The sequence below is a fragment of the Sus scrofa genome, chromosome 6 (genome assembly GCF_000003025.6).
Source record: "Sus scrofa isolate TJ Tabasco breed Duroc chromosome 6, Sscrofa11.1, whole genome shotgun sequence".
Classification (NCBI taxonomy): domain Eukaryota; kingdom Metazoa; phylum Chordata; class Mammalia; order Artiodactyla; family Suidae; genus Sus; species Sus scrofa.
The window spans coordinates 131,884,673-131,896,740 of NC_010448.4; the positions used below are offsets into that span (position 1 = coordinate 131,884,673).

At 35.0% G+C, this 12,068-nt stretch overlaps 1 protein-coding gene across 48 annotated transcripts in view; it reads right to left on the reverse strand.

The window, feature by feature from the left end:
• Nucleotides 1–12,068, reverse strand: part of ADGRL2 (adhesion G protein-coupled receptor L2) — a 639,025-nt gene that overhangs the window by 157,591 nt on the left and 469,366 nt on the right. The window contains exon 1 of one of the 48 annotated variants that reach the window (XM_021096379.1): nucleotides 888–1,523. The exons of the other annotated variants lie outside the window; for them this stretch is intronic. The gene's annotated coding sequence lies outside the window, so the exon portion shown is untranslated. Of the gene's footprint in view, nucleotides 1–887; nucleotides 1,524–12,068 lie in introns of those variants that run through there. 48 annotated transcript variants of the gene reach the window in all.

Genomic DNA, 12,068 nt, shown 5'->3' on the forward strand with positions numbered 1-12,068 from the left:
CAGTACCCTCTAATATAACTTCAATAAAAAAAAGGGGATAGATTCTAAATGGTTTGGAACATTTACCATGCTCTAAAGTCACTATTTTGCTTCAGCAACAAAACATCAAAAAGAATGTAAAAAGTTAATCTAAGGCTATTATCTAATGTCTAGAAATAAAGATCCAAAAAACCACAAATGAAACTAGCAAGATATTTCTGTAACAAGTTTTATTTTTTTATCATGCTTATAGTTTCTGAGATAAAACTGCTTCTCTATGTACATCTCCATGTGCCATAATCAGCCTAGTTTCCTTAGCTCTCCCTAAAATCTATGAAGACTATTGGGTATCATAATGAGAGGAATCAACTCTAACACCACCTTTGATGCTTCTCTGCCCCAAGAAAAAAGACAAAAAAGGGAAAAGCAAGCTTCTTCCTCTGAATGCCAAAAGTATAAAAAGAGGAATGAAACATCAAAATTAATCTCTTGGAGATGCAGAGCCTACAACTCTGCAGAACTGGCTGCCCCTCTATTCAGTTTTCACTCTGAATTCCCAAAGACTACTCAAAAGACAACACCAAAAGTAAACCTGTAACTGCTGTGCTGTGTACCTGCTTTAAAACTGCAAGCTATTTTCTATAAAGCACAGAGGGAAGTCAAATAATTTCATGACCTGTCACATCAAAAAGACTAATCAGTGAAAGTTTCCTATATCCCACAGACTGGTCTATGATCAGATGAAACAATCTGAATAAATGTGATGTTGGATAAGGTGCATTAATTACTAGAAGTAAAATTAAGTGAGCCTTTGGAATGCTCCTAACTCAAGCAAAGAATTCTGACTCTCCCGGTTTTGGTTGTGATGGGTACTTTCATCAATGCACTAATGCATACAGGCTGCTTACCCACATGCACAACTCTTGAACACATTTCCTCTTTCTTAAAGCAATCCAAGATCAGTCTGTCTTTGGTCATCTGCTATTTGAAAGAGTCCTTGTTTGTGGGAAGAAAGAGAAGGAAGAAATCAGGGACTGATGACTGCCTTGTAGGAAACAGCTGCCAAGATAGGAAAACCTCTGTTAGTGAGGGGAAAAGGAGGAGGAAACCACACAACCCAGACCGCTTTTGTGGTCTCTGGCCAGGACGGAACATATTACAAACTGATTTTAACCATACTAAAATTTCAGTGTATTCTTAAGATCTAAATGTGAAACACGATTTTAAGGTTTGAGAGTGTAAAACGCAGTTTTAAAAGTATACTCTAGTTAACAAACGGACTGAGTATAAATGATGGTTTCCAACAAACAGAAACAGATTCTGGAATGTAATAAAATCATGGCTTCTTTTACTCAAATAAAGCTTCAGACCACCTGTCTGTGCAATAATATATATGTGTATATAAAAATTTATTTTTCTCATTCTACAACCTATATCCAATCACTTTACATCAAACAAAATTACTTTCAAAGGTTCAGGCTTTAAATGCAATTTTGAAAACTCAAAAGATTTTACTGTTGTGATCCAAATTAAAAGCATTCTTCCATTAAGAAATGTTAATGCAAACTGAAATACTTAGCAAACCATAATCGCAAAAGGACAGAATGAATAAATAATCAAACATGGTAAAAACTAACTCCAAGAAAACATTGCTCCTAAGTCAAACTAGAACCACAAGACACTCACAAGCATAGATGTAGCCAAAAAACTGCAAACTGTGTAACTACCTGAGAAAATGAAGCTCAGTAAAAGTTTCTCACCACCCAAAATGAAAGCAAGGAGCAAAACCAGAAAAGGACTATCAAATGTCTTTTCAACAAGGAGAAAGTGATTCCTCATAGTAAAAACCACTTTGACTTTGGGCTTTTAGAAAAACTCTTGTCAAGAACTTCCAGGAAAAATTGGGAGCGTAAAGGCACGCACAGTTCATTTCCTAATAAAAACAGAACATGTCTAAACTACAAGGGACTATGATTTTTAAAAATACAAGTCACGTCTAATGTACAGCCTCCTCCTATGTCTTTTCTTACCCTTCAAATAAGAAAATTTAAACAATTCATCCTAACCTTGTTCCTATAAACTACATGCCATTGTCTACCAAACCTCTGTCAAGATTTTCTTTTTAGATCAATGTAACTATTACTCTGTCATGTAAAAAGTCAATTAATGCATCATTACTACTAAACTTCCAAAGCTGAATGGTGATTTCCAGGAACATGCCTCAGCATTGTTTATATCCCTCAATGCTTTATACACTACTTACAATGTACACTTAGCTGCAGCCTTTCAGACATTAACCTGCTTATATTTATTAGCTGCATTAAACCGCCTCCCTTAAATTGTCAGCAAAATTAAGGAAATACTATGAAACTGTGTCAGTATTTGTATATTTACGCTACATTCACAGGAAATCACACTTATGATGTTATCTATTTGGCAAGAATAGAAAAAAGAAAACCTATTTGTTGAAAACCCATGATAGCATGCCTCAAATGAGTAAAAGATCATTTAAAATTTTCTAAAAACACTTAACTGAGGTTGATATTCTCTTAAGTGCATAGCCACTTTAAAGAATCATAGCTAAAGCTTTATCTTTGATTTCACAGACAGTGAACTACTGTGCATACCAGATATTAAGCTCAAGCTACTATAAGCCTGAGGAGAACAAGAGAAAAGCAAAAGAGCCATGGAAGCTGGAGACCTACACCAGAGTTACTCATCCTTGTTATTATGCACTAATGCTGTGTAAAATGAAACATTAATGCTTTGGGTCAGCCTAAAGTTCTATGTGCTAAATGTATGTCAACTCTAAATGAGAACTAAAGATAGCTGTACAAAATCAGTCTTTCTGATCTAATTTGTACTATAAAAGTATAATAATCATTACGGGACAGAATGTGCTAAAAAAAGAAACCTGCTTTTCTACCTTTTACCAAACCAATAGCAAAAGGATGATACTAACCCCACTCTGTCCCCACTGCAAAGGTTTAGAAAATGAAAAATAAATTACAGAATTTCACCTTGTTAACACAGGAGAAAACATTGACACACTCTGGGAGCTTTCTTTCAGTAAGCTAAGTAAACCCTTGTTATCACTTATCAGAAAGTCTTTTTTGGCTCTAGACATTGGATGTTCTTTTGCCTTTGAGTTTATTTCCATTAGCTTCACAAGGATAGGTTTGGGGTTGGGAACACTAACTGAGATTTTAAAACCACGTGACCGACCACTAGTCGCCACCCTCTCTCTCCATTTCATTTCGGTGGACACTGGAATCAGAGTACTTCAAACTATTTCTACTGAAGTCCCCTTAACATTCATTATTGGTCTTACCCTTTATTGAAACTTCTTCCTTGTGAAGGTATAAATTCTCCTACAAGAGGGCTTAGAGGAGGAGCAGAAAGGAGAGTTCAGGAATGCGCTCAGTAAATTACATCTGCTATCTGCTATAAGCTCTAGGAGGTATGCTGAGCATGCAAAAGAGGCTTGTGGCCGTGGATGCTGGAGGCACAGCACAGGGCAGTCTGCCATTCTCTTCATTAAAAGTCTTCCAGTTGAAATAATAAAAACAAATGGCTGTCATTTCAAACCAATGCAGGGGACATTTTATGACTGAATATAAAGTTGCAAATGACGTTTCAAAAGAAAAGAAAAAAAAATGAAGGCTACATGCTCAAGTGCAAAATATTACCTTATATAACATGATGGCTGATGATCTGCCAACTTTTATATCAAAAAAACCACAAATCCATTTGTTTAAAATTTTCTGTATTTATTGTTAAAATTATAACATAGAAGTTAGATTTTCTCCTTTAGGGGAAAAAGAAAACTATTTTTAAATAGCAGTCCTCTCCAATGTTAAGATATTTTATTTCCTCTTAGCTCTCCAATCATCTAGAATTCTCACGAAATTTTTTGAGTTGAATATAAATTATAGGTACAACGGACAGAAAATAGTTCCTGAATATCTGCTATGCATGAAATATTGTACCAGGCACATATCACTAATCCTTATAAGGTGAATAATATATAGGTAAGAAATCTGAGGCTCAGAAAGGAAACTCCTTTACTAAATAGAAGTTACTCAGCTAGCAGGTAGCAGAGTTTGAATTCCAATCAAGGCTAACGGAAGGACATTCTTTCTTAATTGCTCAATTATTCATTTAGCAAACTTTTACTGAGAATCTACCACATGCTGTGTACTGAGGAACAAAACAGACATAACTCCTAACCCTCAGGGAGAGTACATTCTAGCTCAAAAATAACTATGTGTATTGCTTCATGAAATCTTCACACCATCCTGAAAAAACGTAAATTATTATCCCCAATTTGTCTTAAAATGAGACTACGTAACCCAGTCAAGGACAGTAAATAATAGCAGGGCTGGAATATAAGCCAAGGTTCTAAAATCACTATTGCCACTAATTAAGTAAGTAGTTCAGATAAACCTACTCACTTTGAGTATTTTATTATCTTTCCCCTTGGAATAAAAAAACAGAAACAGAACAAAGTCATTCTGGGATTACGAAAGTGATGAAATACCATAAGAATAATGAGTTGATTTTCAAAATGTTTACATGTGTAAAACTAACATCCCTTAGGTAATGATAGCTAAATGTTCATTTTTAGTATTTCCAGTTGAGCTATCTTAATTTTATTCATTTATAGTGCTATTAAAGCACTCACAATATATGTAATAAATTAATAAATTATTCTAGATCAATGAATCTTAGGCGCCAAAATATCTGAGAAGTTGCTTACACATCAAAATTATAAACCTAAGTATCTCAAACATAATTAACAATGAATCTTAATAGTCATGGAAGGAATATTTTAATGTTAACATCTATGATATTATGGAGTCATCACTGTTCAGGCAAAGAGAAAAGAAAAAAAAATTCCATGTTGCTCATAAGATGCAATCTTATACTTGGCTCACTACACTGGATCCTTTGTTCATTAATCATTGTTACTAGCCATTCCCTGAATCAATATTCAGATTCCCTCTTGGTCTATACATACAACCACTAAATGAAATAATAATGACCCAGGATCTGTCATGTATTAGATCATCAATATCACTATCGGGTATTTCTTAGAGATAATGAGGTAATCCGAGCAAAATAATTCAGATGAACTTAAAAATAAATATGAAAAATTAACTATAAAGAATACACAGTAAGAAGCTGAAGGAAATTGTTGTGAAGCATATAGCATATTGCCTTTTGTAAACAATAAATGATAAAACTCATCTGCGAGCTACATTAATATATATATAGTGTCATCACAACTTGCAATAAAATAAATAATACTAATACTAAAACTGCATGGAGGCCAGTTTAGGTCAGTGACTAGTGATTACATTCTAGGTATTTTTGATACTGAGTACTGAAATGAGTGTCCTTTGTTCACTTATTCTATTTGCTTTCTATACGGGCCCTGTGTTAGAGTCTAAAGGAATTATAAAACAGATGAAGATATGCCTGCCACATTCAAAAAGTTAATAGTCTTTTAAGGAGAATTAAATATATATGAAAATGACAAAGATCCCAATTATGTACTAATTATAATTGCTAAACTCTCAAACTCTTAAGGCTAATTCAGGTATTTTCTACCAAAATAATGAAAGAGAAGATGAAGAAAAGCCGTTTATGGACCTGTGTTTCCCTTGAGATGTGTACCTAGGTCAACCAATACCAACTTGACATAAAGAGCCCAAGACTGAGATCAGGAACACAGTCTAGAATTCTGATTTAACCTACCCCTATGAGGACTGAGACAAATCACAATCACCTGGGCCTCAAGGTCAGCAACTATACAGAAGGGCAGGAATATACAATAAATTCACTATGCCATTTTTTTCTCAATTATTTCAATTACACATTTACGGTCCTGATTCCATCTTAAAGAAGACTCTTAGGGACGAATGCAATGTTTCAAAATATCTCTCAGCAATTACTCTAATAATTCAGAGTTTAAAAATTGTATTCAAGAGAGTTGCTATTTCAAAAAAATTTTTTTGAAAACTACTTACAGATTATTACATTAGCAGCCATAGTATAATAACCTGAGACTTATTCAATTCACATATTTCACACTCTGCCTTGGAGGGAAAACTACATGATAAAAAAGCAAGATGACACCAGGGACTTCTTCCAGAAAAAGCAAGTTCCTGTGCTTTAGTCAAGGCTAGTCTCCCTCAAGTCCTACATTCCATACTATATATTCTGTGTCTACAAGCAAAACTTAAATTAATAGCATTTTACTGAGGGGTAGAAAAAAAGTATTAATTATTTCTGAAAAATTCACTATATCAGAAATCACGTTGTGGTCTAAGTGAACGAACCGAACTGACTCTTACTTCCAGTGTTAGACTGAGATTCTAAGTGCTCAAGGGAGGCTGATTCCTCTAAAGGGCTTTAGAAGATGTACAGGAGGTCAAGAAAAAATGTTTATAGACACTATTAAAAAACAGTAATGTACTAAGTTAATTTGAATGATTGTTAAATACTAAAAAAATTAAAAACACAACTTTACTTCATTATAATAAACTTAATGTTTCTTAACCACTCAATCATGGATTGAAGGAGGTATACTGTTTTTGGAAAAGGGATTTTTGACTTTAATATATAATTTTTTAACCTCTATTAAAATTTCAAGTAACAGAAAGAGTTAATAAGTGGTGTTAAATTAAAAGAAATATAGGTTATAAAAAGCTGAGAAAAACTGACTAGAAGCTTGAATTCCTTACCAAAACTCTCTTATTTGGTAAGACATATATTTTAGCAGTATTTCAACAAATCTTTTTGAGGACAATGTATCCCTTGTTGCTACTCCACATACAAAGCAAAAAAAACTATGCTTAATAACTACCAAGGCTAACAACTAGTAATTCTTCTAATCTTTTAAGCTAAAATATATTAATAGTATTCCATTATTTTTAGAAAGATGAGAAGCAAGGAATTCCGCAGACTGAAATTACAGAGCAGAGATCAGCAAACTTTTTTCTGTAGAGGACCAATAAGTAAATATTTTTGGCTTTAAGGACCACATGGTATCCATCACAACTATACACTTATGCCTCCATAGCATGAAACCTGCCATAGACAATGGGTAATGAATGAGCATGGCTGTGTGCCAATAAACTACTACAAAAGTAGCCAGCCAGCCAGTGTACCAACCCCTGCTACAGATGAACCAATATAAGACAGATAACTGAATGCAATTCAGTCAAGTAATGAATTAACCAATAATTATCAATGTCTACCAGAATATTCAAGCCAACTTCAGTCTGTTATTTTAAGAAATTAACTTAAATGTTAATGTGAGGGTACATTAGCCCTGCTGGAATGAAAAAAATAAAATAAAGCAGCATTATGCTGACCAAAACAAATCAGTGTTTCAGTGTGTGTGTGACAGAGCGATATGTACAGCGTACAGTGTTTGGGGAGAAATTCCAGAAAGGAAAATAAAAGGCATTACCACAATAACCTATCTTACTACTTAGTTTGGCAGGAGTGAATGTAAAACCAACCAAAACAGTAAGTAATGAGAGACTGAAAAGTAATGAGGTTTGGACAAGACCCCTGAGGCATTCTACCATTAGTATGATGGCTTCACATAGCTGTTGGTAAAAGTGGCTTCGAACTCCTGAGATTTCTGTTACCACTGCCGCTCACCCATAGGAAATACTGGAGATACCCCAGTCCCACACTGAATTCTGCAGGAAACTGCTAGATTCTAATTTGTTGAGTTTTTGCTATAAAGCTAAAAACTCTACAAGGGCACATCTCCAATCTTATTCCCCAAAATGATGAAGTCACAATGAATACACACATTTCTTTTAGAACAAAGGTATTTTTAGAGCTTTCCAATTCCCTACATCTAGCTTTTCCCCAATGAAAATACTTTGATTGTTACTGTTAAAGGAAATATTTTTATTCTTTGCAATCTATAGTTTCTGTAACATAAGAATAACATTTCCAAACCACAATAAGTATCACATTTAAAATATATGAAAGCTAAACTTTTCTATCAATTTTATATAGAAGACAAAAGAGTGGAGGTTACAAATTTTTAATAAGAGCATTATATTATGGTAGTAATAATCTAGGTGTTTTACTGAAAGTGAAGTGGATTACTGTAAATGAAATTTTAAAATGTCCTTTCCTTTTTACAGATAACACAAAATGACTTTTTTTCATGTCTCTAGCGATAAGGATAAATTTGCCACACATTTAAATGGTGCCTTCACACTTCCCACCCTGGCTCATGAGTTAATAATTGAGTGACATTAATACAAGAAGATAAATGATAAAAAGGTTAAGGCGCATGGGCCAACTATACACACATACTTCTTTTAGCACAGTTAATACTTCTCTGCCAATTATAGCTAAAACTTTTTAACAGTTTTCAATAGCATTTTTACAATCTAAGTAGCAGCTTATGCACACACAATTTCACACAATTCAGGCTTAATAAATCTCCTGCTGGTACCAAACAATCATTCTAGGGGATTAAAGTGCAACATCTGTTAACATTAATAATGTTTTATATAGTCATATGTATTAAAGATGCCTCTACGCCATTATTAGTCTCCTAAAAAACCTTCTAGACCAATATACTGATTTAGCATGAATTATACATACATGCTTTGCAGTAACAAAGAAATACATTAGTGGGAAAGAGTAAAATTAAAAAAAAAAAAACACAACCACTATCAAGTGGCCGATTTTCTCTGACCCAAGCTTGCTAAGCGCACCCTTGTGCAGGCATAGATACATGCACACAGAAATGAAAATTAGTTCAGTCGCTAATAGTTTTTAAAACCAAAAATCCTATGGAGCATTAGGCTTTCTAAGTTTGGATAAAATATGGCTCTGTGAACATAAAAGGCACTTCGTTTTAAGGCAGTACTCATTCATTCACTGTTTTATTGATTCTTTTCTCTGAAATGTCTTAATCCCTTCTCATTCCTTTCCTTCCCTCTGCCTTCACCTCTTTCTCAACTTCTGCAAAACTCTCATAGCTGATTTCCTGCCCTACCTCCAGCTTGCCAACCTTCATTAGACCAATCTTCCTAATTTCACTCTAAACCATAAAAATGGGTAAAACTGGAACCAGTCCTAGAAATCACTTTATATATAAGATAAAGAAAACACTTGGGGTTGTTACTTGACAAAGGCAGACCTCAGAACGGCCGATTTTCAAATTTTCTCGTAAGTACATATTATTATCTTGTAATTTAATTATCACAACAAATCTAGTATCTCTATTTTAACAATACAGGGGCTGGAGGGGCGGTGGTAAAAGGAAATTTTTTAAGTGGCAAAAAGCAAAAGTGGGAATAGAGCCCAAACAGATCTAACTTCAAAAATAATTCAACCCTCTACTTCTGCCAAACGTATTTGCTCAGTAATTCTGAACATGTTTTTCAAACTGACTTCAAGATTTTTTTTAATCCAGATTTCCCTCCTTTCACCTAAGGAAATTCTATACAGACTTAACAGGTTTAAAAATCACCTGTACCAGAAAGCCAACTGGATCACCTCCATTCAAAAAAAACCTCTCTCTTTCCTAAAATTCCTACAGTCACTATTTGTAACATTTGTGTAACAGTTACTCTTGGGTTTTCTTATAAATCCTCTTCAATTAAGCTTTTAAACTATTTTTAAAACCTCTTTTATCAAAATTGTTAACATTTATTTTTCCCCATCACAGATCTCTTCAAACCAAACCAAAAAACAAAACAAAACAAAAACCCTTCAGGATACACTTTGTTGAAGGCATTGGTGCTAATACACTGATGCAGAAGATAAGGAAATGACACAAAGGCACAAATAACCTTACATATTTCTTTAATGTAATTAAGACAGTAAGCGCCTTATGGACCACAGCATTTGCTCATCCCTTTAATCCTGATTCTGATAAACACTGTAATAGCCTGGTGATTAATACAGTGAATATACAGTAAGTGAATCCGTTTTCTGGAAATTATAAATTTTAATGGATTTCTTTTTTGGCTAACACCTAAATTTGAGAATGACCACCCTTTCTTCATTTCCTGTTCTTTCTCTTTAAATATTAAAGTAATTCAATTTGGGGACCACAGGAGTCTTCCCTCACCTCTGTACATTACTTGGCATATTCATGCTATTCCTTCTGCCCAGAATCCCTTCTGTCAACTACTCTTCCTTTTCCAAGGCTCAGTTTAGGCCCATCACTTGACCATCTAACTCTCTCCTTCCCTAAACATCCATGGCACACACCTGGGGAGCCCTGCCATTTGTGTCCAAAGTACAACATGCCTACCATGAGCACAAGTAGCTAGAGTACCATTTTCAAAATTATTGTGAGTTAAATGAAAACAGAATCCTATATCCTCTATAACCTCAGTTCTGCTACACTTGCATAATACCTGGCAAATACGACGTGATAAAACATTTGCAACCAAAAAAGAAGGGCGGAAATGAGCTAAAGAGAAAGGTGAGCGGGAGAAAAGGGTGAATGAATAAACTGAACCATGACAAGTATGGTCCATGAATCATGGGAAGAATAAAGAAAAGTGAATGAATTCAGAAACTGAAGTATAAAACCAAAACATAATTTTTTTAAAACTGGAAACAAACTTAGAGACCTCCTCAAGCAGGGATTCGTGTTTTTTTTTTTTTTTTTTTTCTACTAGAGACTGTTTTTTAATTGTTTAGTTAAATATTGAGGAATTTAAGACACAAAAAATAAAAGTGGCTATTTTTCAGAAATGTGTGTGTTTGGCATATAGCACCTTATCATTGTTATCATTTATAGACATCAGAGAAATTCCCTCAAGGAAGTCTGAAAAATCACTGAGCCTCCTCACTGTACGATTGAGGAAATAAAAAGGTCTACAGTTCTTGTGGGAAAACCAAACCTGCAATTCAGGTTCAACCAAACCCCAAGTCCCTTGATGAAATTATTATTTAAAATAAAATAAAATACATACCTTCATCAATTTAAAATAGTTAAATTCCTTATAAGTCCATGTAAGCTGAAAATACCCAAGCCACTAATGGATTTGAGGAGTTCCCGTCGTGGCTCAGCGGTTAACAAACCTGACTGGCATCCATAAGGACGCAGGTTCTACCCCTGACCCCTGACCTTGCTCAGTGGGTTAAGGATCCGGCTTTGCGTGAGCTGTGGTGTAGGTCACAGACGCAGCTCAGATCCCAGGTTGCTGTGGCCCTGGCGTAGGCCGACAGCCACAGCTCCGAATGGACCCCTAGCCTGGGAACCTCCATATGCTGCAGGTGCAGCCCTAGAAAATGCAAAAAAAGAGAGGGAGAGAAAGACCAAAAAATAATAATGATAATAATGGATTTGAGTAACACAACATTATAAGTCAACTATACCCCAATAGCTTTTTTTTTCTTTTTTCCCACATTTTGAGTATAACTTTATTTTTTGATAGGTATCTGTTTAATGCCTTTTTTAAAAAATTAAAGAATAGTTGATTTACAATGATGTGACAATTTCTGCTGTACACCAAAGTGACCCAGTCAAACATATATATATATATATATATATACACATTCCCTTTCTTATATTATCTTCCATCACGGGTCTATCCCAAGAGATCAGACATAGTTCCCTGTGCTGTAGAGTGGGACCTCATTGCTTATCCATTCTAAATGTAAAACAGTTTGCATCTACTAATCCCAAACTCCCAGTCCATCCCACTCCCTTCCCCTCCCCCTTGGCAAGTAAGATTAATTTTTTCTTTTTTTCTTTCTTGGCCACCCTACAGACCAATAACTTAAAAAAAAAAAAAAATGCATTCAGGAGTTCCTGCTGTGGTGCAATGGCATTGGCGACATCTTGGGAGCAACGGGAGGCAAGTTCGATCCCTGGCCAGGCACATTGGGTTAACGATCCAGCGCTGCCAAAGTTGCGGCTCAGCTGTGATCTCTGGCCCAGGTACACCATATGCCAGGGAGCAGCAAAAAAAGAAAAAAAAAAAAAATGCACTTGATGTGCCTAACGTACCTACACCCAGCGTCATAGCCTAGCCTAGCCCAACTCAGATGTGCTCAAACACATACATTAGACCTCAATT